The following is a 27,104-nucleotide window of genomic DNA, read 5'->3' as shown; positions in this document are numbered from 1 at the left end:
AGTAAGCTGAACTTGGTGAGTAATTTAATGTGGGATGTGAACAGGAAGGAATCAAGAATATCCATGAGATTTTTATTTGTGAAGTGGGTGTATGATGATACCGTTAACCAAGAAAGAAAATATAGGAGAAATGTCAGCCGTGAGGGGAAAGATTAAAAGTTGCTTTGGATATTTGGAGCTTGAAACCTCTTTCAGAAATAGAAAAATGATTCACATTTCCAAGTTGAAATTCCTAATTTATAATTCCTTAATAAATAAATCATAAATCCTTTCTTTTACTTCTAGTTTCACAAAAATATTGTCATCATTAGAATTTCTCCTATAGGCACTGTCACTACTACTACATTTAATATGCTCTTATAATGCTCTGTGGATATTCTACTTTAACCAATTTTCCTTTAAACAGCAGTGAATTAAAATAGGTGTGAAGGTTAAGAATAGAAAAAAAAAAGCAAGTTATCTTAATAGGTGCTTAACTTTCATATCAAATTTTGTTTAGCAGAGATAATATTGACCAATTTCTATTTTGTTGGGTATTGTTAAGAATATACAAAAATAGTAAGTGCCATTGGAAGCATTCAGCTAGTAATAACAACTACTTCTGATTAAATAATCTCAGAGAGAGAGAAAGAAGGTTGTTACGTAATGATAAAGTATTCAGTTCTTTAAGAGGATATAATAATTGTACATATATATGTACCCAATGTTAGAACACCTAAATATATATAGCAAATATTAACAGATCTGAAGGGGAAAATAGACAGCAATACAATAGTAGCAGGGGATTTCCATACCTCATTTTCAACAATGGATAGATCATTCAGGCAGAAAATCAATAAGGAAACGTTAAACTACATGTTAATCAAATACACCTGATAGATGGATACAGAGCAAACTATTCAACAGCAGCAAAATACACATTCTCAAGCACACATGAAACATTGATTGTCCAGGATAGATCATGTTAAGCCACACAAAATTAGTCTTAACCAATTTAGGAAGATTGAAATCATATCAAGTATCTTCTCTGACCACTATGGTATGAAACCAGAAATCAATTACAACACTAAAACTGGAAAATTCATAAATATATGGAAATTAAGCAATATGCTTCTGAACAACCAATGGGTCAAAGAAGAAATCAAAAGGGAAATCATAAAATATTTTGAGACAGATAAATATGGAAATACAGCATACCAAAATTTATGAGATACAACAAAAACAATTCTAAGAGGTAAGTTTATAATGATGAGTGCCTGCATTAGGAAAAAAGATAGCTCTCAAATAACTTTAAGGAACCAGAAAAAGAATGAACTAGGGCCTAAGTTAGCAGAAGGAAGAAAAAAACAAGTATCGGCAGAAATCATTGAAATAGAGCCTAAAAAGACAATAGAAGAGAACAATGAAACTAAATGGTTTTTTAAAGATAAACAAAAATTGATACCTTTAGCTAGACTCACCGAGAAAAAGAGAGATTTTGTCAAGTAAACAAAATCAGAAACAAAAAGGATACATTACACTAAATACCACAGAAATACAAAAGATCATAAGAAGCTACTATGAAAATTATACACGAATAAATATGACAACCAAGAAGAAATGGATAAATTCCAGAAACACCACAAGCTACCAAGACTGAATCATGACAAAAGAGAAACTCTCAAAGACCAATTACTAATAAGGAAATTTAATCAGTAATCAAAAACCTCTCAAAAAGAAAAGTCCCAGGACCACGTGGCTTTATTGGTAAATCATACCAAACATTTAAAGAAAAAATAATACCAATTCTTCTCAAACTCTTCCAAACAAAAGAAGATTGGGGAATACTTCCAACCTCATTTTATAAGGCCAGTATTATCCTGATACCAAAGCCAGAGAAGGACACTACAAAAAAAGAAAATTACAAGCCAATATCCCTGGTGAGCATGGATGTCAAAATTCTCAACAAAATATTAGCAAACCAAATTTGTCAATACATTGAAAGGATCATACACCATGATCAAGTCAGTTTTTATTTCAGGGATCCAAGGACAGTTCAACAACTGCAAATCAATAAGTGTGATACAGCACAGTAATAAAATGAAGGATATAAAATATATGATCATCTCAATAAATGCAGAGGAAGTGTTTGAGAAAGTTCAGAATCCTTTCATGACAAGTACTCTCAATAAATTATATACAGATGGAATATTATCTCAATATAACAAAAGGCATATATGACAAGCCTATAACATGTATCATACTCAACAGAGAAAATCTGAAAGCTTTTCTTCTAAGATCAGGAACAAGACAAGGATGCCCACTCTTACTGCTCTCATCAACATAATACTGGAAGTTCTAGCTAGAGCAGTTAGGCAAGAAAAATATATATAAGGCATCCAAATCAGAAAAGAAGAAGTAAAATTGTCCTTGTCTGCAGATATCATGATGTTATATATAGAAAATGCTAAAGACTCTACCCAAAACTATTGGAACTAATAAATTAATTCATTAAAAAATACAAAATCACTATAAAAATCATTTGTGTTTCTATACACTAACAGTGAACTATTGGAAAGAGAAGTTAAGAAAACAATCCCATTTACAAGAGCATTAAAAGCAAAAAAACAAAAAACAAAAAAAAAAACCTTAGGAATAAATTTAACCAAGGAGGTGAAAGACCTGTGCACTGAAAACTATAAGACATTGAAAGAAATTGAAGGTACAAATAAATGGAAATATATTCCATGTTTATGGATTGGAAAAACTAGTATAGCATGAAAATTGTTAATTTTACACAAAGTAATCTAGAAATTTAATGTAATCCATATACAATCTCAATGGTATTTTTCACAGAAATAGAACAATCCTAAATTTGAGTGGCACCCCAAAAGACCCTGAACACACGAGGCAATCTTGAGAAAGAACAATGTTACACTTCTTGATTTCAAGCTATATTGCAAAACTATAGTAATCAAAACAGTGTGGTGTTGACATAAAAACAGACACATAGATCAATGGAACAGAGTGGAAAACCCAGAAATATACTTATGCATATATGGTCAGTTAATTTTTGACAAAGGAGCCGAGAAGATACACTGGAGAAAGGATAGTCTTCTCAATAAATGGTGTTGGGAAAACTGGACAGTCACATGCAAAAGAATGAAAAATTGGATCCCTACCTTATCTCATACACAACAATCAACTTAAAGTGGATTAAAAATTTGAACATAAGACCTGCAAACATAAAAGTCCTAGAAGACACGGAGGGTAATTTTCTTGACATGGGTCAATGATTTTTTGGATTTGACACCAAAAGCAAAGACAAGAAAACGTTTAAATAAGTGAGACCTCATCAAACTGCTAAGCTTCTCCACAGCAAAGGCAAACATGAACAAAATGAAAAGGCAGCCTATATAATGAGAGAAAATATTTGCAAACGACATATCCAATAAGAGGTTGAGTTCTAAAATACACAGGGAACTTACACAACTCAGTAGCAAAAACCAAATAACTCAATTGAAAAATGAGCAAAGGATCTGAATAGACAGTTTTTTTTTTTTAAGATTTTATTTATTTATTTGACAGAGAGAGACAGCCAGCGAGAGAGGAAACACAAGCAGGGGGAGTGGCAGAGGAAGAAGCAGGCTCCTAGCGGAGAAGCCTGATATGGGGCTCGATCCCAGAACGCTGGGATCACACCCTGAGCCGAAGGCAGACGCTTAACGACTGCACCACCCAGGCGCCCCTGAATAGACAGTTTTGGAAGGATATAACAATGGCTAACTGATACATCAGAAGGTGCTCAACATCACTACTCATCAAGGAAATGCAAATCAAAATCACAATGAGTATCATCTTACACCTGTTAGGATTTCTATTATCAAAATGACAAGAAATAACAAATGCTGACAAAAATGTGGAGAAATGGGAACATCTGTACTCTGTTGTCAAGAATGTAAACTGGTAAAGCCACTATGGAAAACAATGTGCAGATTTCTCAGAAATTAATAATAGAAATAACACATGATCCAGCAATCCCACTTCTGCATATATATCCAAAGGAAAGGAAATTATTGTCTTGAAGAAATACCTGTACTCCTATGTTCATTGGAACACTGTTCACCATAGCCAAAATATGGAACCAACATAAGTGTCCATCAATGGATGAATGAAGAAAATGTGATATATATATATATATATGTATGTATGTATTTATATACCCTATATGCTATATATATACCCTCTATACACATATATATGCATTTTTAAGTTCTTTTTGCATTCTGCACACTAACACAGAGTAATAGAAACTCACTTAAATATGAAGGAACTCTACAGTTAGATCCACAATTTTATACATTTTCTTACTTGCATGTCAGTGAAAAATCAGTAACTATTATGAAAAAGGACAAATTATATCAAAAAGAACCCAAAAACCTTATAAAATATATCTAGGTATGAAAAGTATTATACTTCTGGTGTCTTCATATCCTTCTCTTCTGTTTGCTTATGTACAACATACCTTGGATAAATGAATCCCCATACTTATTCTTCTATTGTCTATGTATAAATAATAGGATATTATTCAGCCTTAACAAATAAGGTGCTCCTGTCATTTGTGACAACATGGATGAATCTGGAGGGCAATATACTAAGTGAAATAAACAAGACAAAGACAAATAATGTATGATCTCTATTATATGTGAAGTTAAAAAAAAAAAAAAGATTGCATTTATAGAAACAGCAAGAAGAAAAGTGGTTGCCAGAGGCTAGAGGGTGGGAGAAATTGGGAGAGTTTGGTAAAAGAGTACAAACTTTCAGTTATAATATGAGTAAGGTCTAAGGATCTGATGTGTAACATGGTGACTACAGTTGATAATATCATATAATTATATAATACTGTATAATTGAAATTTGCTAATGGATAGAACTTAAGAATTTTCACCAAAAAAAAAGGTAAATATGTATTAATTAACTTAATTATGGGAATCCTTTAACTTTCATACCTATATGAAATTATCACACTGTATACTTGAAATATATTACAGTTTTGTCAATTATATCTCAATAAAGTTGAAAAAAATCTCAACGAATGAAGCTTTGGGGCAAAAACAGGCATAAAATGCTAATTTGAGTGTAGCATCAGCCTTAGTAGAAGAAGTAGTCCAGTGCTAGGACAACCATTTTGTATTGGGGTAAAGCTCTAATAGAGGTAGCCTACTAACTTAGCTTAATATTTCTTCATTAGGGAAAAAGGACAAGGATCACCATGTTACTCACTTAGCTTAACAGTTTTTCATTAGGGAGACAACTGAAAGATTTGGGCCACACTTATGAGAACTATAGGGAAATTCCATTTTTTTCTTCTTATTCTTCCTTATTTGGAAGAACAAAAGCTTAAGAGAGGAGTCTGACAAAGATACCTCATGTGAGATGATCCTTCCAAGACCTGTTAGGATAAGCAGCAACATTTAGAGAGAAGGTTGGATGCCAGAGTTTTAAGGTTATAGCTGAGTAAGTCCAAGATGCTGATGTTGTTCAAGGGCTTTACAACAGAGAAGAAAAATTTCTAGAGAAAGATTACGACTATCTGGAAGACTTGGGCAACAAAGTAAAAGAAATATAAGATGTAGGGAATTTCACAAGTAAAAATCGTGAAGAAGAAATTGGGAAAACGGAAGCCTTGTGCTACTGTTGGTGGGAATACAAATTGGTACAGCCACTATGGAAAACAATATGGAAGCTCCTCAAAAAATTAAAAATAGAACTAAACCACCATGTGATCCATCAATCCCACTTCTTGGTATTTATCTGAAGGAAATGAAAATACTAATTCAAAAAGATATATGCACCCCCATGCTTATTGCAGCATTATTTACGATAGCTTAGACATGGAAGCAACTTAAATGTCATTGATGGATGAATGGATAAGGAAAATACAATTTAGCTGTAAAAAGAAGGAAACTTGCCATTTATGACAATATGGATGGACATAGATGGCATTATGCTAAGTGAAATAAGTCAGACAGAGAAAGACAAATACTGTACAATCTCACTTATATGTGGAATCTGAAAAACAAACAAACAAAACAAACTCATAGATATAGGAAACAGATTGGTAATTACCAGAGGTGGGAGGGGAGGTGGAGTGGGGAAGGGAGGTGGGCTAAAAGAGTGAAGGGGGCCAAAGGGTACAAACTTCCAGTTATAAAATATATATGGAGATACAATGTATAGCATGGTGACAATAGTTAATAACATCATGTTGCATCTTTAAAAGTTGCTTAGGTCTTAAAAGATCTCTTTAGAAGAAAAAAAATTTGTAACTATGTATGCTGACAGATGTTAACTAGGCTTATTGTGGTGATCATTTTGCAATATATATAAATATCAAATCACTATGTTGTACACATGAAACTAATACAATGTTATATGCCAATTACATTTAAATAAAATGGAAGAAATTGGATTTTTATCATATTAGACATACAAATATGAACTTATCATTAAGATGAGGGGAGGCAGAGGTAAGGAAAGAACAAACAGATGTCCTTCACTTTCATGAATAGATTCTTTCATAGCATGTGGGTTGGGTTTTTTTGTGTGTGTGCGTGTGTTTTTTTTTTTTTTAGATTTTATTTATTTATTTGACAGAGAGAGAGAGACAGCCAGCAAGAGAGGGAACACAAGCAGGGGGAGTGGGAGAGGAAGAAGCAGGCTCCCAGAGGAGGAGCCTGATGTGGAGCTCAATCCCAGGACCCTGGGATCAGGCCCTGAGACTGAGCTGAAGGCAGATGCTTAACAACTAAGCCACCCAGGCGCCCCCATAGCATGTGAGTTTTAACCCCTTGACCTACACTATTACAATGAAGGTATAGCCTCTTGGAAAACAAACATAAGCAATTAAATGGTACTACTTCTGACGGGTAAAAAACAAAGATGATACCAAAGTTGTTGCATTTTCTGTGTTCTTGTACTGGGAAAAGATTTTTCAGCCCTTCAGACCTCTTTGTGTAATTACAATTTTTTTTATAGAGAAAGTACCATCTGAGCTAGTGGAATATATACATTGGATGTGTGATATAATCCCAGATGGAAATTCCTGATGTTCAAGATAACGTAAATTTGGGGGTTTTTTACTAGCTTTATATCCACTAATGATATTACTGTGTTTATTAGAATAAGTATATATCTTATTTAAAAATGGCTACTGCATGATTAGCCAAATTTATTCTTAATTGGATGACAAAAAATTTAGTGTTAAATATTAAGCTAGCGATGACACTACCTTGAACTATTTTGTGAATGACCATTGCTTTAATGGGATTTATTAAGTTATCTATTAAGTAAACTTTAAACTTATTAAATAAAATGTATTTCTTTATCAGTTAAGAGTTTTGAGGTCAAGCGATTAAAAGCTCTATTATGTTTATTTAAGCAAATCCAGAATCTTGTTATCTCCCATTACTGAATTGTCCAAGCAGATAGCTTCAGGCTTGGCTTTCTTGGTACCTACACTCTCTGACAGCCCAGTTGTTCACGTAGTTATCAATACATTAATAAATTAGCTAATAATTATTGAGTACTTACTAGACTCCTGGCATTGTTGTAAGGTCTTTGAGTATAATAACTAATGCTTACAATAGTTCTCTAAGGTAGGTTTCTTGTTAGAATGAGCCAGCATTTCAAGTAAAGCAAGCTGGTTCCATGTTCATAATTATATCACTGCCTTGGCTTACCAAAAATATAAACAAATAAAGAATCAATAATAAGTCCTGGAAAGTATTTTTATATATGTCAACCACATACAGAACACATAGTGAAGGAATAGGAATATGTATCTTCTTTTTGCCTAGAGATTCTCTTCTGCAAGAAAGTTACCATCTTTGCATCTTCTTAAAGAAAACTGAAAACTTGTCCAATCATCTAGATCTGTGTCCTTCCACCAAGGGGCTATTTTCCAGGTTTTTATATTGGATATCCCCCGTCCCTATAAATATTCACATTCAGCCTTTAGCTTAGGAAGGAGAGACTTGGGGAACTTCTAGGATTCTCTTGGCAGCAACATCATTAACCCATGTAAGACTGGGTTCTGGGTAGGGTTGCTCAGTTAAATTTGAGTTTCATATAAGCAACAAATATTACTCTTTAGTATAAATATGTCCCATTTACTATTTAGAACATAATTATACTAATATTCAATGCTTATATGAAAACTGGGTGTCCTGTATTTTAACTGCCAGTGTTAGTACAGGAGATATCTTAATTATGCATCCTTTAAGGCTTCTTCACCAGTCTCTTAAAGAGAAAGCATAGGGATGGGTTGATGGTTAGCTTTTGATCTTTCATTATTATCCTCCAGCTAATTTGGATGACTCAATAATTATCCTAAAAAGACTCAGAGCACTATCAAATCATTTTTCAAGTTTCATATATTATCTCTTTAAAAAGATACTTTTAAATGCACAAGCTCTACTTTGCTTAAAATCATCCAAAGACTACCCATTGCCTAGAGAAATGTTCTTTTTTTTTCAAGTATAATTAACATACAGTGTTATATTAGTTTTAGGTGTATAATATAGTTATTCAACAATTCTATACATTTCTCAGTGCTCATCAAGACAAATAATACTCTTAATCCCCTTCACCTATTTCACTCACCTCCCCTCTAGCAACCATCAGTTTGTTCTCTGTATTCAAGAGCCTGTTTTTTAGTTTGTCCTTTTTTCCCTTTTGTTCATTTCTTTTATTTCTTAAATTCCACATATGAGTGAAATCATATGGTATTTGTCTTTCTCTGACTGATTTAACTCACTTAGCATTATATCTTCAAAGTCTATCCACATTGTTGCAATGGCAAGATCTCATTCTTCTTTATGGCTGAGTACTATTCCATTATATACATATACCACTTCTTTACCTATTCATCTATCGATGGACATTTAGGTTGCTTCTGTATCGTTCCTATTATAAATAATGTTGCAATAAACATAGCGGTGCATATATCTCTTTGGATTAATGTTTTTGTTTTCTTTGGGTAAATATCCAGTAGTGGAATTACTGGATCATATGGTAATTCTATTTTTTAATTTTTTGAGGAACCTCCTTACTGTTTTCCACAGGGGCCGTATCAATGTACATTGCCGCAAACAGTGCAGGAGGGTTCCCCTTTCTCCACCTCCTGGTCAACACTTGTTATTTATTTATTTATTTATTTATTTATTTATTTATTTATTTATTTATTGTCTTTTTGAATGTAGCCATTCAGGCACGTGTAAGACACTGTGGTTTTGATTTGCATTTCCCTGATGATGAGTGATGTTGAGCATCTTTTCATGTGTCTATTGGTTATCTGGATGTCTTCTTTGGAAAACTGGTTATTCAGGTCCTCTGCCCATTTTTTAGTTGGATTGTTTGGGGTTTCTTGATGTTGAGGTATATAAGGTTCTTTATCTGTTTGGATATTGACCCTTTATTGGGTATATGATTTGCAAATGTGTTCTCCCATTCAGTAGGTTGCCTTTTTGATTTGTTGATGGTTTCCTTCACTGTGCAAAAGAATGGTTCTAATCTGGCACATAAATGTCTTTACAATCTGTAACTTGCCTACATTGCTCACATTATTTCTCAGCTTTCCTTTTCGTGCCACACTAGTTCCAGCTCTGTGAATTTATTTTATACTTCCAAAACAAAAATTTAACTGATGTTTTGCCACATTCTCACTGCCTTAAATATCTATGTCCCCTTCATCACAGTCCTTTTGTACTTCATGAATTTGTGTGTGTGTGCAAACCTTATGATCCACACTTACCTGTTTTCGGTATTTTATATTTACAACTTTTGCATTACTGTTTCTACAACTGGATTGTGAATCCCCTGAGATCAGTTACCATATCCTCATATTCTTTATATTATGTAGAACATAGACCGTAAGTTACCAAATGCTAGGCATTCAATGAGTGAATAAATAGAAAAATAAAGAGTAATTGAATTGTCTCTAATCCTGCCAAGAAACATTTCTTCCCTCCATTTCTTAAATCTTACTATTGTTTCTAGACAATATCTTGTTCACTCAAAATGAAAGCAGAAGATACGATATATACAGCTGTTTTATTATCATATACATTCTTTCAATGATACAGTTGCCCTTTTTGAGAAAGAAGCAGATCAGAATATATTTTCAGTATGACAGAAAGCAAATATGAGAAACATCAATGTCACATCATCCTGACTGCCTGTTCTGTATTGTGCAAACAAGACTTTATCTGCTGAAAAGCTTTCTAGTTCTGCAGAGTACATATCTTTAATGAATATTTTTTAAGCATACTAAATAAAGACCTTAGCATATGGTATATAATTCAGAATGATTCATTCTTTCTAGTTTGCAAGTATTTCAGCATATTCACTACCCTTCTTCCCCCCTCAAGTTATGAGGTTAGTAGGCAGGATTTTAATGGATAACAGTTCTGCAGATATTGTTTTAATCTTATTGAACTAGTGATAGCAATAATCTCATTAAATGGACCAGGGCATGAGTTACAATCTGCATATTAAAATGTCATGGGAGAATTGTACAACAGAGGATGGTAGAAAGAATTGACTTCTGGATGACTTTTGTAATGCTTTAAGAGAAAACAGAGAGAACCATCAGTTTAAAGTATCAGGGGGAAGGTTATATTGTGTATATTGTCATAGTGATTTTAGTGTTGTTTAAGTTAAAATTGAAACTATTACAGTAAAGCTCTCATGGCTTATTTTCCTGTTCAAGGAAAGGTTTGAAAGACAAAATGACAGAAAGGGTAAAAGTTCACTTAAAACAGATTTTTTTTCTAGTTTGGAACCTCAAAGACTAATTGGCACTAAATATTACCAGAAACTGAATAATTAATTTAAGATGGAGTCTAAAGTTATTTTTGCAGCTTAGAGGTCAAGTGGAAATATGAATTTAAAAAGTGAAACGAATATATCATGTTATGCATGTTTTTATTATAAATTTTAAAGAAAATAAAGCAGTAGGAATGCTATATCAAATTAAAATCAATATTTTATTTTTCAAAAATAGACTACTTGTTAGAACACTAGGTTCATAGCAAAGTTGAGTGGAAGTACAAAGAGCTCCCATATACTAACTGCTGCAACATATGCACAGCCTCCCCTACTAACACCATCCTAGACCTGAGTGGTACGCTTGTTACAATGGATGAACCGACATTGAAAATCATTATCCCCCAAAGTCCATAGTTTATATTAGGGTTCAGGCTTGGTGTTCTATGGATGGATTTTAATAAATACATATGATGTATCCACTGTTATTGTACCAACAGAATAGTTTCAGTGCATTAAAAATCCTCTGTGCTCCCCCTGTTCATCCCTGTCTTCCCCCAGCCCGTAGCAACCACTGATCTTTTAGTTGTTTCCATATTTTTGCCATTTACAGAATGTCATATAATTAGAATCATATAGTTTGTTGTCTTTTCATATTGGCTTAGTAATTTCACTTATTAATATGCATTTAAGTTTCCTTCATGTCTTTTCATGTCATGATAGCTTATTTCTTTTTAGTGCTAAATAATATCCCAGTGTCTGAATGTACCACAGTTTCTTTATCCTTTCATATACTGAAGGACATCTCAGTTGTTTGCAAAGTTTGGCAATTATGAATAAAACTGCTATAAGCAGCCACGTGAAGATTTTTGTGTGCACATAAGTTTTCAACTCCTTTAGGTAAATGCTAAGGAGTGTGATTACTGAAATATATGTTAAGAGTATGATTAGTTCTGTAAGAAACCACCAAATTGTCTTCCAAAGTGGCTGTGCTATTTTGCACTGCCACCAGCAACGAATGAGTGTTCCTGTTGCTCCATGTCCCCACCAGCATTTGGTTATTAGTGTTTTGGATTTTCTTCATTCTAGGTGTGTGGTAGTATGTCATTGTTGTGCTAACTTACAATTCCCTAATGACATATGGTGTTGAGTATCTTTTCATATACTTACTTGCCATTTGTATATTTTCTTTGATGAGGTGGCTGTTAAATCAGATCATTTTTTACTCATTTTTTAATCAGATCATGTGTTCCTAGAATTGAATTTTGAGAGTTTTTGTGTATTTTTGATAACAGTCATTTATCAAGTACGTGTTTTATAAGTTTTTTTCTCCTATTGTATTGCTTGTCTTCTCTTTCTCTTGACAGTGCCTTTTACAGAGCAGAGGGTTTAACTCTAGTGAAAACCACTTATCAAGTATTTCTTTCATGGAATTTGCCTTTGGTTTTGTAAATAAAAAGTAATTGTTACACCCAAAGTCATCTAGAATTTTCCCCTATGTTATATTCTAGGAGTTTTATATGTTTTTCCTTTTACATTTAGGTGTTCGGTCTATTTTGGTTAATTTTTGTGAAGAGTATAAAATCTGTGTTTAGATTTGGTTTTTTGCATGTGGAAGTCCACGGGTTCCAGCACCATTTGTTGAAAAGACTATCTTTGCTCCATTGTATTGCCTTTGCTCCTTTGTCAGTTTGGCAAACTTAAGATTAGTTGACTATGTGCATCTATTCCTGGGTTCTTTATTCTTTCCATTGATCTATTTGTTGGTTTTCATTTATACCACATTGTCTTGATTACTGTAACTTTATAGTAAGGTTTGAAATCAGGCAGTGTCAGTCTTTCAATTCTGTTCTTTGCTTTCAGTGTTGTGTTGGCTATTCTGGTTCTTTTGCCTCTCTGTATAAACTTTAGTACTTAGTAAATATAGAATCTATTTTAGTCAATAAGTGAATATATAATTTCATGAAATTCTTTCTCACTTTATAGTTATTTCTCCTACTAATAAAAAATTCTTCGTTAGCTCAAGTTTCACTGCTGCATATAAAGTATACAAGCAAAGTTTAATCTATGCTCATATTGTTAAAGAATTAAGTTGTTTTCATTTTTTTAGTATTTGAAATATTCCTGAGATAAAAATTATGGTTCATAATCATTTTTTTCCTATTTTGTTAGATTTTCAGATCTTTTCCCCAAGTGTAATTATCAAGTCAAAATACGTAAAATAATTTTTAAAGCTCCTCATATGTATTGTAAAACTGTATTCTAGAAATAATTATAACTCCCACTAACAGTGTGTGTGTGACAGATATAATAGTATCTGTCTCATCATCTTCTCATCAGCATTTTACACTTTGCTGTATAAATCTCATATTGTGTGTCGTAATAAAAGTTTCCTTATGAGGGTGGGGGTCTGGGAATGCTAATGAGGAAAATATTTCCCCAAATTTTGAAAACAGAGAAAACACAAATAGTCTTGTAGTTCACAGGTTTAACACTTATTTTATTCCATTTACCAATTTAGGTGTTGTTGAAGTGTTGTATTTTAAGAAGAAAAATAGAATAAAGGGTATTGTTTTATACAAAACACTCTACAACTTAATATAAAATACAATGCAACTTAATATTTGTTGAAAATTTACCATGTTAAGCGCTTTGTATTTATTTTCTAACTTAAAATTCCACTCCTTTAAAATGTGGGTGTGAGGGTCACTTCTTTTCCATCCCTAACATTCCCTTCTTTGTGGAGGGACATCTATTTCTGTGATTTTCTTATTCTCTCTTGCTCTTTCACGCCCTTGTCACTAGGGAGGGTGGAGTGACTTCTTTGGTAAAGTTGGGCATGCTTTGCTGGACAGTTCTTCTATCTCAGGAGTGATATCCAACTAGCACGCAGTATATGATCTACTGTGTTCATTGCTGTACAATTTATAAAGTCAGGCATGTATGATAATCTGTCTAATCTTGTGGTTTCATGCAAGGAGGTCCATTCACTTGCTCATAGACATAAATCACAATTATGAAGGTATGTTTTAATCGATAATAGGAGAGATATTTTGGTCTTTATATGCTAACTCCCTATATTTCTCTACTGATTGAGAGTTCTGGTAGGAAAATGTGTCTGATTTATTGGGCCCTCCTCACTCCACCAAAGTAAGTTCTAATTTTAGCCTTGTTTTATAGTTTTTTTAAAAATCTAGTTTATTATGGTTCAACACTTGCGGGTCCAGGTAATTGATGAAACCAAAGTTCGTAGCCACATTCTTCCTAATTGGAAAGACTGTGCTTGTAACCAGTTCACTATACTATCTCTTGTAAAAGAATATAATTTAATGATCAAGTTAGACTCAGACCAGACAAGTAAATGGAATGAACAATGACTGTCTTAGTGCCCTGGAGTCATAGATGTTTCCAGGATTTGGGGAATAAAAATCTTATTCAGCTTAGAACATTGGAGTATATTTTAACAAATTAAAGGTTCTTTACATTCATTAAAGTCCCTATTGCATATTTAAAAAGAAATGTGGATTTTACTTGTTAATTTTAGAGCAGCTTCTATGATACAGGTCAGATAAGTTTTATCTACAGCAATGTGAAAGCACTCGATAGATTCTTAGATGTTTACTTGGTTTGTTTTGATCAGAGAGACAGTTTTCTTTTAGAGTAGAAAGAAGGTTTGTCTTGGGAATATTAAATTGTTCAGGGCATTGGGAAATGACTTCCCCTTAATGCTTACTATAAATGTGTTCAATTTTCATAGGAATATTTACCGCAATGTACTATGCCAAATAGCTCTATCATACCTACTCATCTATTTAATTATAGAATAGAGGATCTCCCTGGTCCCTTCCAACTTTTAAAAATTCTATAAGTCTTTGATGATCTTGGGTTTAGGCGGAACATAATTTTATTTCTTCTTTTATTTCTTTATTTCTACTTTTACCTAGGCACACTTCCTTGATCTACCACAGCAGGCGTGCTTTGGAAGATACATTTTTATTATGTAAGGTCCAGTATGTTTATTTCTATTACCTTGTTCAATGAAACATTGACATTAGTACCTATAATCTATTTCATCATTTCAGATTTCCATTTTAATTACTATCTCTCCCTACTCTTCATTTCTTAATCCTCTCTTAACTCCTAAATTACTAAGTTAGATAGTTTATGAGCAAGCCTGAGTTTCCAAACCAATGTTCGGCCTTATGTTCATTTTAATGTGAATATTACCTTTGACATGTTTCTGATAAGTTCTCTTATACAAATATGACATGTGGCTGGATGATCCATGTGTTATTAGACCCAATTTTATACCTCCTGCTGAAGATTTTCTTTAGAAAACATTTCTATCCCAAAGCCATCCCATATTGTGAAAAAAAATGTAAAATCATTTTCACACCTTAAGACAACCTCATGAAGCAACCTGGTGTCATGAAAAATGTGGGTTTTATAGTCAGGGACATCTAGCTACAAATTGCACACTTATTATTTGTGTGATCTTGGAAAAATGGCTTAACTTTGTTAATCTACATTTTTACCACTCAGAGAGTAGAGATGATTATACCTACTTTGCAAAACTGTTGAAAAGGTTTTTAGATACTCGATACCACATGTTTGGCATTTAGTTATTGTTCAACAAATTCAAGCTCTGCATATTCTCTGCATATTCTCAGTACCTGTAGGCAGGCATATGTCTGAGGCAAGACGAGGTAGCAGAGGAGCTTTGTAACAAACACCCCAGCTCTCTTTCTTCATTAATATAACGTCTTTTGCTGTTGTATGATTGTACTTCTCTCTGGATGCTGAAGTTTTTTTCTGAAAGAAATGATGTTTTCCCTCAGTTAGGTAAATGCCTTGGGGTTCCTTAAGCTAATCCATTCCTTTTCTTTTGTGCTTTCTCTTCACTAACAATGTTAGGCAGTTTTCCACTTGACAATGACTTATGCATAATGGTTTTTCTGATTTCCTGCCGCTGGTGATGGTACCTCCCAAGAAACTTGTACATAATTCACTCCCATCGTAGCAAATACATGTGGACAAAAAAGGTATTCTTATCAAGGAGACAGGTTAAAACCAAAGAAAGAAACTTTTTTTCTTCTTCTGGACACATTGAAGTGCTACAATTGTATGTTCTCCACCAGGAAATTATGGAGAAAATAAAGGATCCTCCTGAGAGAGATTTGAAATTTCCTTACTAGTGCAAGAAGTTTTACTTCATTTACAATCGCTTGGATACAGTGCTTTCTTCAGAATACGTTTAATATTTAGACTTGTTAGCATAAAGATGTGATGACATGTTTAGTTTAACACTTTGTTTTAATTTCTGCTTGGGTAAACAATTCCCTTTAATGACACTTAGAAATAATGCAGTTGACATTCAATTATCCATTTAAATTATTTCCATTTGTTTCTCTTATTTGTCACCTGTTATTTAAATTGTCTGTCATCGTTGACTCTCATTCTTCATTCCCACATGCAGTTTAGTCACATGTCATGATTTACTTGATTTCTAAAGATCTTCCATAACAAAATACTAGAAATCATTTATTTTTTTAAAAAATATAAAGTGTCTAATTTTATACTAATGCAAAAAGGACTTTATATGGTTATTTTTTATTAATGGATGAATTTTCAATTTTAGTGAATTGGATTTATTATCACTTTCTTAGAATTGTTTTTACTAAATGTTGTATTAATACATTAAAAAGCTTATAAGACATGTAGAAGACCTAGAGAAGAGACATAGAGTAAGAAATAGCAATAGGGGCACCTGGGTGACTCAGTCAGTTAAGTGTCAGACTCTTGATTTCGGCTCAGGTCATGATCTCAGGATTGTGGGATTAAGCCCTGCATCAGGCTCCGTGCTGAGCGTGGAGCCTGCTTGAAATTTTCTCTCTACCACTCCCTCTGCCCCTCCCCCACCCCCTCACTTAAAAAATATATATATATATAACTGTTAGCCTTGAAGTCTCCTGCAAATACCTTCCATTTTTCTTCCTTCTCTTCAATAGACAAACTTATATAGAATTTTGTATTTATTAACTTTCTCTAGTTTATACTTTTAACATGAATCTTTAATTTCTCCAATATTTGTTTAGATAGATTTTGAACTTTACGTTAAAGGAGTCATATTACATACATATTCCTTTACAATTGATTTTTCTTTCCTCAATAATATTTCCTAAGAGTTATCCATTTTGTGGCATGTTATGGTATATAGTTCATTCCATTACCCCATGCAGAGGCAACTTCTAGCAGAGAATAACCACTGATTTTGATTGCGACAAAAAGTTTCACTATATGAATGTACCACAACCTATTTCTCCATTCTGCTGTGATGGCCATTTAAATTGTTTTCCATTTTTGTTTGGATTTGCTTTGTTTTTGCTGTTACAACCAATGCTGTTATGTACATTCTTCTACATGATATAATTTATATAGGCTGTACTTTCCATCTCTATCTCTTACTTATTGTGCTAACCTCTCTATTCCTTATTTCTCCAACTGGACAGTGGGGGAAAAGTACTTCATTCATGGGCTGCCATGGGGAGTAAATGAGATAATATATAAAGTGTTTAATAGCTTATTAAATGCTGTGTAAGTATTAATGATCGTGATGTTTTCTGAACCAGATGTACAAAAGGATATATATCGTGGAGTGGAATTTCTGGGTTATGATATATAAGGCACCTTAAATTATACTATGGCCAATTGTGAGGAGTCTTGTATTATCCATTCTCCCTCCTTCCATAGTGATGTCATTTTAGCTGCGAACACAACTGTCCACCTGAAGGCTGAATTTCATAGATTCTTTGCAACTGTGCAGGAGCTATGTGATTAAGTTCTTGCCTATGGAATGTCACAAGTAATAATGGGTACCCTCCTTCTTCTTGTCCTTAAAAAGATTCATAAATGCTCTTTTTGTACCTACCCCCTTTTCATTTGTGAGAGAATATTAAATTTAGAGCAAATGCCCTGGAGCTGGAGATGAAAGCCACCCATTGAAGGTGTCAGAACTACTTTACTAGCTCTGCTCTAATATCTGAGAGAAATACACTTTTATCTAAGGCACTATTTGGGGCATCATTTTTTCAGCAGCTCCGCCTGTAGCCTAATAAATCAATATGAAGTTGACAAAAGGAGAAAATAATCAAGACTTGTTTCAGATGTCTACATAGGGTTTATTGGCACAGTCAGGAGCAACATTATAACCCCATTTATAAGGCTGTGTGAGACAATGGGAAAGGAAATCTTTCTAAGCCATATGTAAACTTTGCTTAGAGGAGGAGATAATCAGGGACAAAACTCTGAACCAGCTAATGACCATTAGTCAACAATTTTGTCAAATTTTCTCAAACATAAAAGGAAAAGTATTGGAGAATTGAAGGTGGTTCAAGGTAAGAAGTATATACATGGATCTCTTGGAACACGCTCAAATTGTGACAATAGTTATGAGCCACAAAATGCTCACCAAAGAGCTTCCACTGCAGAAGATGGTATCAGTGATCAGGTGAACAAAGTCACTCATTATGCAATTATCAGGCAACTTGTTCAGTAGTCTCTTAGGCAAAGTGGTTATGGCATCAGGATGCAGGTGATGTATGGATTCAGCAACCTGGGTTTTTCCTCTCTGATGCTGATCTGGCTACTGCTATTGCTGAGACTCCCAAATCAACAAATACAGGACAGCCCCCATTATAGCATCAAATCCAGGAAGGACTACCCAACTGCTTGGTGGTGAAAGATTGCTTTCATTGGTCCCATTCTATAATGGAGGGGGCAGTGATTTATCCTCCCTGAAATAGACACTACTGTGATTATGAACTTGTTTTGTCTGCCTGTCCTACTTCTGCCAGAATCACTATGGCTCAACTTTCTGAATTTCATATTCACTGAAACAGATTCCCTTGGAAGGTTCCATGCATCACAAAACTGTCTTCAGAGAAAGCAGTGAGGCAATGGGATTCAGTGTTCTTACTATGTGCTCCGCCACCCACAACGGCTGAACTGATAAAAAGAAGTGGGAGTCCTTCTGAAACCTCAGTTATAGTGCCAGCTGGGAATGATCACATTTTCTTATATCATAAGTGCGTACTGAGTTTTATCAAATTCTTTGAATTTTATCTAATTTTTTCTATTTCTTTTTTAGCATCTATTGAGAAATTCATATTAATTTTTTCTTTCATCTTTTAATGAGGTGCATTACTATCATTGATTTTTCAAAATGAAACCAACTTTTTTCCTGTATGATCCCAACCTCATTACGCATTACTCCATTATTTTATTTACTATATTATCTTCATTATGTATTACTAGTTTCAATTTGCTGGTTATTTCCTTTCGAATTAGGAGGATTTGAGGGGAATAGGACCAGAAGTTGCATTCTCAAATGCTTCAGGCAAAAAACATCAAAACGAAAGATGAATTGGAGAGACATAAAAGAGGTCGGAACTTAAATATTGGTGGGCAGTTGGATGTGGGAGGAGAGTAAGAGTGAAGATTTAGGGTGGTTTGATTTAGGTAATTAGGTAAATGTTGTGAGCAACAATAAGTTCAAGAGGAATAAATTTTGGTGGAAAGATAATGAATTCTATTATGTACATACTGATTTGGCGAATCTTTAGAATATCCAGATAGAGAATTCCAATAAACAAATGGATAAACTGGTGTGGTCAAGAGAGATGTTTGGCTGGTATGTAGATTTGGGAACCAATACACTATAATCAGAAATAAAAACTCTGATAATGGACAAGGTAATAAGAAAGAATATAACATTGGGAAAATAAAATGGCAAACACTCTCAAGTTCAAGAAAAGAAGGGAAATAAATACTTTGAGACAACCAGCAGTTTTTGCCACACAGTAAAAAGAGTGGGTTTATTCTTATGTGATTTTTGTCTTGTTTTAAAGCGATAGAGAATTTACAACACTTATGTACTGAAGAAAAATACTTGGGAGAGAAGGAATTGAAAGCATGTGAGCAAAGATATAGTTTTGAAAGCAAGTCTGAGGAGAAGAGAGTAAAACAGATCTAGAGAAGTGTTATAGGAAACAGCCTTAAACAAGAGAGAAAAATCTTTGTTTATACTGCCAAGAAGGAGGACATGATGTTATAAATATAAATAAGTTGATTGAGAGAGAAGTGAGAATTTGATATTTTCAGTTTTCTCTCTGAGGTAAAATATGAGGTGATTTACTGAGATAGAACAAGATATGACTTGATAGGGATACCAGAAACCTTCAGATTTTAACATTCTGCTTACTTGTGTGAATATTTTTTTTAAAGATTTTTGTTTATTTATTTGAGAGAGATGGAGATAGAGCACGAGCAGGGAGGATAGGGAGAAGCAGGTTTCCCACTGAGCAGGGAGCCAACACGGGGCTCAATCCCAGGACCTCGGGATCAGGACCTGAGCTGAAGGCAGACACTTAACTGACTGAGCCACCCAGGCACCCCTTGTGTGAATATTTTTGAGCAATTCATCAGCTGAAGTGTAGAGGGTTTTCATATATTTCTATTTTCTTAACATAATATGCTTTTTAGATAAGTAGCATATGGAATAAATAATTTATCAACATGCCAAATTGGCCAGAGTTGCTGTGTGAGGGCAAAGGGGAACAAATCTTACAAGTACCCAAGGAAAACACAGCTTGTAATCTTGAGTAAGCTCCTTTCGTGGTTTGATTCCTTCTAATTTGAAAACTACAGACATGAGAAATGAAAGGGTTTGAAAAAACAAGATTTTCTGACTTAAGCATTTGGTTTATTTTCAATTAGATTCATATGAGGAGTTGGGGCACCTAGGTGGTTCAGTTGGTTAAGCATCCAACTCTTGGTTTTGGCTCAGGTCACGATCTCAGGGTCTTGGGATCAAGCTCTCAGTTGGGCTCCACACTCAGCAGGGAATCTGCTTGAGATTCTCTCTCTCCCTCTGTCCCTCCCACCCACTTGCACATACTCTGTCTCTCTAAAATAAATAAATAAATAAATCTTTTTTTTGTTTGTTTTTAAAGAATCATGTGTGGAGTGGTTTGGGGTGGGAAAAGTTGTGTTGGGTAGCCTCTGTTCCTCTTCACCAGAGGATATTTGTATATAGGAAGTTCACTGCAGTTGTCAGATGGTTAATCAATCAGTAAATGCTAATACTCAGCCATTGCACCAAGTTCATAATCATTTTGAAGAGTAGAAGCTTCTAAAGAATTTTCACCAGAGACACTATTTCCTAATTGGAAGAAATTCAAAGAATTTTTTCAGACATAGATGATAGTATGATAATTGAGGCTAAAGAAGGCTGAGCACCTTCAATTTTTTAAAGGTAACTGCAATTAAAAAAAAAACTCATATATGTATTTCAAAAGTGAGTGTGTTACACAAGTAGAGTTCAAGAAATATAGACATAAATCCAGACAATTGACCACAATTCCTTTGTATAGAGCCAGTGAAGATACATAATTTTAAATTTAAAAATTCCTGGTTGGAGGAATATTATGTAATTTTATCCTGAAATGCCTAAATAACTAAATTTCTGATTGGCATAGAGGTAAGGTAAAATGTCAAAGATTCATTTTCATAAAAGAGAGACAGCAAGAGAGAGAGAATTGGACATTAGCAGAATATTGGAAAAACATGAAGGCATGGAAATGAAGGAGAGAGAACTGGAGAAAGGAATGAGAAAAAGACTTTAGGTTACAAATCAATCTGGCCTCAAGGAAGGAATATTTGACTTGGGATTTAAAAGGCTTAATTCACATCCTGTTTCTAACAAACTGTGACCTTAAACATTTCTCCATTTTGGACTTGCAGTTTTATCGTTTGTGTATTAGAGGAAATAATTTTTGTCTTGTTTCCTCAAAGGACAGGTGCTGGGATTATGGATCAGTAATGAATAGTTGATATCAACTTTTCTAATCGCTCTGTGTGGTCTCAAGGACTTTCCAAGAATTTCTGGTCAAACCAAAAGCTTGTTTTATCTGCACGTCTGTAGAATCTAAAGGACCTTTGACCTGCAGGAGAATGGCAATCCAATCAATTTAAGTAAGCTTTCTTCAGATAGTTCTGATTGATAGAAACAGTCTGAAATCCTTGATCAGAAAGAACACCCCTATTCTCCCATGGCTGTTCTATAGTTAGATGCTTCCTGGCGCTAAATTTATATTTATAAGCTGAGTTTCAGTCACAATAAATCAGTCCTTTAAGTTTCTTTCTCATGCTTCTGGAAGCTCTACTTTTTTTGAGCACATGGCAGCTGTTTGGGTTTTCATTTTCTCTCCACATCGAGTTGTGAACACTACTTCCTATTTGTTTGGCTTTGTTACATCTGTTGTTAAGGCAACTGTGCTCGAGACCCTGGTCTCCTAAAATCTCTCTCTTGACCTGGTTGCCCTATCAAGATGCTTTGCCAATTTCTTTCATTTTGTAGAATATCCCATAAATTCAAAACCCTGATCTAGACATGTTTTCCTAGAAGAAACATGACTCTGGTATCAAGAAGTCTAATAGAAATATCAATCCTTGCATAAATACCTCACTACATATCTACTTAACAGTGTACTATAAAATTCGGGGAAATAATTGAAGTCTTCTGACAATCTGTTACTTAATATTGCATTTATTCCTAAATCGAAGATCGAAAGAGGGGAAAAGTTCACAGTTGACGTTTTCATTTCAATTTTCTCTTCTTAGTCATTATATATACACGCACACACATATATATGCCTGTATGTGTATATACTATATATGTATTTATGTATGTGTGTGTATGTATATATATGTTATTACTGACCATATCATTTCTAAAGTTTTTCTAAATAGTGTATGCAATGTTTGAGTGTTCTTTAAACTTATTGCTACACTTGGTAGTAATTTCAAGAAACAGCTCATGGAGCATTTATAACCCAAAGAATATTTACCTGATTATACTGGAAGAATCTCTCTTCAGTGGACATTTCCTTTTTGCAATTAGCCTTCACCAGTATCAGCGGTCCTGTCAGCTTCTGTGCTTGTTCAAGCTTCTCTGCACGGCCAAGCAGCTAGGTAGGTCATTTGTCACAGAACATAAAGGAAACAATTCACCACTTTTGAAGTGGGAAATCCAAACGTACCAGCCTGTCAGTAATTCTTGCTATAATTCCATCTTTGCATAATCAGGGAGATGAGCTGCCAGCAGTCTGCTCATGTGCAAAAGTACAGCAACGTCTTGGAGTTGGTTTTCCATGTACGCCCATAAATTTTTATGAGGGGTATATGTTTTGATCAGCAAAACACGTTTAAAGAAGAAATTAGGTATTCTTTTTAAAAAATGAACAATTTTTACTTTTTAATGAAAACAGTGATAGCAACAGACTATTTTGAAGGACATCTTTTTAGTGAAGGATTTAGTTCCAATTCGAGGCCATGTTCTGGATTTCAAAAGAGCTGGCACTGGCGGATCCCAGTGCAGATGTACTAACTACCGAGTCCATTTCGCCTCCTAGTCAACCCAACTCAGAAAGTACATAAATACAGGAGTTTACTGCCTTTAATACTTAGTGCTACAGTTGAATCTATTTGATATAAACAAGTTTCCCTTTCAAAATGATTTCAAAATGACTCTTTTCCAGAAATAGTCCTTGATCATGCATGTGATCAGTATGTCACATAAAGAACTATATTACCATTTTATACTATAATAATTTCTCCTTACCTTGTTTGTTAGACTGAAGAATCAAGGATTTCTCATGACTGTCTCACTAGAAGTCAGAATGATTTCTATAGAAGACCCAGATGGTTTTCTTGTACCATTCTCTCTTACCACAGATCTAGTTGCTCTCCTTTATAATTATAGTTTTGTGAAGTTAATTAATTGGAGTTTATTATATTGGAAAGTGTTGCTTATGGCAGAGGGTTTCTTTCTTACCTGAGATGAAAAAGCAAACAAGTCAACTGAGAAAGCACACCAAAGCCAAACATAGCACTTAACTAAGTTGTTGAAAAATGAATCTAGTATTTCCTCAAAGACCTTTTGAAGCTCCATACTTTTGATTGAATTGATCCAGCAAGCCATTGGGATGGGGGGCTGAAGTTGTAAGCATGTGTATATTAAAACAAATTTAAACTTTTGTGATATTTCTGAGGTCCCATGTGGGTATTAAAGAACCACAAGGTTGTTTAGCCATTCAAAAATTATAATTATGGCCTAGTAAATCCTAACCCTTTGTCTTTAGAACATACACACAACTATAGACATCATCTGATTATTAGCTCAATCTGTTCCCTTCGACTTTTATTTTTACCCTTTGTCTTTGCTTCTTGCTTTTGATCCTATGACTGTTCTTTCAATAAGGCTATAAAACCTACACCCAAAGATGTGTTACCCTAAATGAAGTGTAAATTCTACAATCTGGCTGGTATACTATAAAAGGTGTCCACATTTTTTAGGGGAGATTAGGATTGATACAGCAAATTTATCATATAAAGCCTGGTTAGTCAATTCCAAACTTGTTAACAGGGTGATCTGGAGAACACTCCTCTCCCTAAAGGGGGTGAGAAATATGTTTGTGAGGAGAGCTCTAGCTTTTGTGAAGAGCCCTGGGATGGAAATTTTTTTTTTTTAAGATTTTATTTATTTATTCGACAGACATAGAGACAGCCAGCGAGAGAGGGAACACAAGCAGGGGGAGTGGGAGAGGAAGAAGCAGGCTCCCAGCAGAGGAGCCTGATGTGGGGCTCGATCCCACAACGCCGGGATCACGCCCTGAGCCGAAGGCAGACACTTAACCGCTGTGCCACCCAGGCGCCCCTGGGATGGAAATTTTTTGTAAGCCGTCCATGAAGATGGAATTGCTGCCATTGAACTAGACTCCAAAATCATAATAAACTGTGGAAATATCTGACTTACAAAACTATGAAGTTCAATGGTAGGCACAGCAGCACTCCATTAGCAAATGACCTGGTTTATAAGAGATCAAGTCCAACTATGTCCTGAAGGCATGAAAAAGTTGCATGAATATTTGGCTTAGATACCTGTGTCTCCTATTCCTGCTGCTTTTCGTCCTCCCTCTCAATCTGCCTCTTTGGCCTCATAGGGAGTTCTCTATGAACACTTGACTGAGGGAAAAAAAATGAATCTGGTTGACAGGTGGTTCTATACGATAAAGCTGAAATTACCTGAAAATAGATGAAAAATACCCCATTCCATGGTGCCCTTGAAGGATCATGGTGAAGGGAAATTCTTTAAGTGGGCAAATTATTGAGCAATGCATATGGCTGTTCATTTTGTCTGGAATGAGAGATGTTCAGAGTTATGGACCTACACCGACCTCTAGGCGGTGAGTATTGGTTTTACTGAGTGATCAGAGTCTTTCAAACAACAACTGGTTTGGAAAATTGGTGCAATAAGTTCTGGAGTAAAGGTACGTGGGAAGATCTTTACAAATAGGCAGAGAATGTAAAGATACTGGTGACCCATGTAAATACTCACCAAAAGGTAACCTCAGATTAGGGGTATTTTCATAGTTTTGTGGACAAGTTAAACATTTTTGTTAATATTAGTCATATTGTGCCCTCGATGCAAGTGGCCATGTTGGCAAGGGTATTATTCATGGGATCAGCAATGGGATCTTGGTATTCCACCCAGCACTGCTATCGACCAGACAACTAATTTTATAGCAAGTGAAGTGGGACAATTGGATCATTCTCATGGAATTCACTGATCTTACCATGTTTCCTATCATCCTGAAGCAGGTGTCCTGAGAATAGTGGATGACATTTTGAAGACTCAAGTATAACCACACTTGTTTGGAAATATCTTGAGGGGTTGGGTAATTTCCTTATGATGTAGTTTCATTCAATCAGTGATTAACAGGTGGTGCTGTTTCTTCCTAACCAGTATTCACTGGTCTGGGAAGCAAAGATAGAAATGGGAGTTATTACTCTTCTTTTATGCCTCAGTAATGTGCTAACAGAAATTTTGTTTCCAATAACTGTGAATTTGGGCTTTTCTGATCTAGGTATCTTAGTTCACAAAGGAGGAATACCTCTGCCAGGGGTTCTATCAAGGGTTCCATTAAATTTGAAGTTGAAGTTGCCATTTAAGCAGTTTGGGTTTCTTGTGCTACTGAATCAGTGGAAAAGGAATGGGGCCGTTGTACAGGCTGTAAGAAATAATTCTAATATTCTGGAGAAGTTGAGCTACTATCAAATAATGGGTTTAGAAGGAACATGTGTACAGTGGAGGTGATTGCCTGGAGGGCTGCTCAGTATTTCTAAGACAAATTATTAAGGCAGCCAAAAACCACATCTCTGCTCAGGCAGGACTGCTAATGGACCCACCCACTCAGGAAAGAAATTTTGGATCCCTCTACCAGGCAAAAAATTAGGATGGTCAAAGTGATTGCTGAGAGGAAAAGCTATGTGGAATGGGTAGTTAAGGAAGATAGTTATAAATAGCAGGAAGGAACATATGAGCAGTTGCAGAACTGAGGATTATAATAGTTATAAATATTTCTTCCTCTTCTGATATGAATCTATTTGTAAATGCACTAATTAATTAATTAGCATTTTCCTCTCTCCCATTCCCCCATAACCTAACATAAGATGTGTCAACCTCATATCTCAGTATTAACGTTCTAAACTATCAAAGGGTCAATGTGATTCAGCTAGAAAAGAACATCACCCAAGGTGGATAGAGAAACTTTATATCCTTTTTAAAAAAGAGTTATTATGTTTTTGGTTGTATAATGGATACTGGTATGATTTTAGGTGGAAGCATGACTTTACTGTTATTTTTTCCTGAGAGGTTAAGTATGATTAAAAGAAGCAAGTACTAATGCCAGCCTGACAAGGGGTGGACAAGGGGTGGACTTTTGTGGTGCTGATTATGCCAACATAGCCACGATGGAACTTATCTTCCCTTTGCAGATCCAGATTAGAGGTGTCCACAATAGAAATCTGTTCAAGATTTGGAAGGAAGAAGTGAATGAGAAGCTATTTTTATTCACTGAGTTTGGTATAAGGTGCTCAACACTGGAAGATCACACATGTTGTCTCTGGTCTGTTAACTCTTAAAATGGCATGAAACAGTATCCAGGCCTGCCACTCTACAAGCCTCCAAAATATCTCCTCTTTCAACTTCTTGATGCTGTGGACCAGATGTGCATTTAGTTCTGTGGCAAATGATGAACAATGGTAGCTTCTTCTGTAGGTCATTCACATTATCAAGTTTCTGAGGTAGGGGAACTGAAGGACTCCATTGAAATCTACTTTTTTCTCCTTTCCCTGTTTCTATGCTTGCTAGGACCTGTACTCCACTTTAGACATGCCTC

At 34.7% G+C, this 27,104-nt stretch overlaps 1 long non-coding RNA gene across 5 annotated transcripts in view; it reads left to right on the top strand.

Moving 5' to 3' along the window:
• LOC123801018 (uncharacterized) overlaps window positions 1-27,104 on the top strand; it is a 148,394-nt gene that overhangs the window by 26,915 nt on the left and 94,375 nt on the right. For 2 of the 5 annotated variants that reach the window (XR_015725937.1, XR_006782083.2), the window contains exon 1: window positions 12,862-27,009. This is a non-coding gene — a long non-coding RNA (uncharacterized LOC123801018). Of the gene's footprint in view, window positions 1-12,861; window positions 27,010-27,104 lie in introns of those variants that run through there. The other 3 variants (XR_015725936.1, XR_015725935.1, XR_006782084.2) reach the window with 3 other exon arrangements.

Source organism: Ursus americanus, chromosome 10, assembly GCF_024610735.1.
Source record: "Ursus americanus isolate L20-20 chromosome 10, mUrsAme1.1.p, whole genome shotgun sequence".
NCBI classification, from domain to species: Eukaryota; Metazoa; Chordata; class Mammalia; order Carnivora; family Ursidae; genus Ursus; species Ursus americanus.
The sequence above is the reverse complement of the archived record's forward strand: the minus strand, read 5'-3'. Positions and strand labels throughout refer to the sequence as shown.